General features: G+C 37.6%; 1 pseudogene; it reads left to right on the top strand.

Annotated features, from left to right (window-relative positions):
- LOC107472605 (40S ribosomal protein SA-like) overlaps positions 1–856 on the top strand; it is a 10,135-nt pseudogene extending 9,279 nt beyond the window's left edge.
- Positions 857–1,177: the final 321 nt, after the last annotated feature.

The following is a 1,177-nucleotide window of genomic DNA, read 5'->3' as shown; positions in this document are numbered from 1 at the left end:
AATAACAAGGAGAAGCATAGTATTGGTCGTCTGTTTTGGTTATTAGCAAGGATGGTTCTACATATGAGGGGTACTATTCATCCGGGGCTTAAGTGGGACGTAATGGTAAACTAATTTTTGCTCTTAACGGATTGAACTATTATTATTTTGTAGCACTTTTAGATTTATTGTGTTTCCCAATGTCTGCATTGTAAGTGTTTGATCTCGTATGCACTTATTTAGAACAATCTTTCTTGTTGTACATACAGGTGTAAAAAATTTCATAGGTTAACAAAAGATAGTAGTCTTATTATGTGGTTTTTTTAACCTTAGCTAAATTTGTCAACTTTTCATGTGTAGGTGAATTTATTCTTCTATAGAGAACCTGAAAAGGCCAAGCAACAAGAGGAGGAGGAATTACCAGCTACCCCAGAATATGCCATTCAAGATTTTGGTGCTGCTGGCATTGCCGGCTTCCCCACAACTGATGGGGAATGGGGGGCTGTTACAGCTGAACAATCCTAGACTGAACCAGTTCCTCAGCAACCCATTGCAGCTGCTCCTGCTAACTGGGCCTCAGACGCCGGTAAGAATAATTATTTCCACTCTATATCTGTTAAATTTGTTGCAACATAATTGTCACATTTGCTTCTAATATGTTCTAGTCAAATAATTCTAGGTTGTTGTGTTGAATCATTCTCCCTCGATATGCAAGAAAATCTGTGCGCCTTAACATAGTTCTGTCGAAAACTGTGATGGCAATTTATTTGACCCAAGTTCTTTTGTATCCGCAGCTGCAGGTGATTGGGAGCCAGTTCCAGCTCCACAGGCATCCGTTCCTGCACCTGGAGGTGTTGCTCCCACTGGCTGGGACTAGGCATTGAGTTTGGAATTTTGTTTCAATGTTTTCTTTGCTTCCTGAGCAATTTTTCTTCCGGGATTATTTCTTTAGGAAACATACATATTTAGTATTTTGTAGTCTTGGTATTGAGTTTTAAAATTTTGTTGACGTATCGATGGAAGCTTGTTTAGTTTCAACAATTTAAGAGAATTCGTAATGGAAGTTTGAGCAGTTAATTGACAACGACATGCTACTTTTTGCATGGCAAATTTGTTATTGGTGATTGTTCTTCAGTTTGATTAGTATTGAAAAATATAGATAACCTCAGTATATATGCAAAAGTACAATAAAATAAAC

The sequence above is a fragment of the Arachis duranensis genome, unplaced genomic scaffold (genome assembly GCF_000817695.3).
Source record: "Arachis duranensis cultivar V14167 unplaced genomic scaffold, aradu.V14167.gnm2.J7QH unplaced_Scaffold_193125, whole genome shotgun sequence".
NCBI lineage: Eukaryota > Viridiplantae > Streptophyta > Magnoliopsida > Fabales > Fabaceae > Arachis > Arachis duranensis.
Note: the sequence above shows the minus strand (reverse complement) of the source record. Positions and strands in the feature narration are given on the sequence as shown.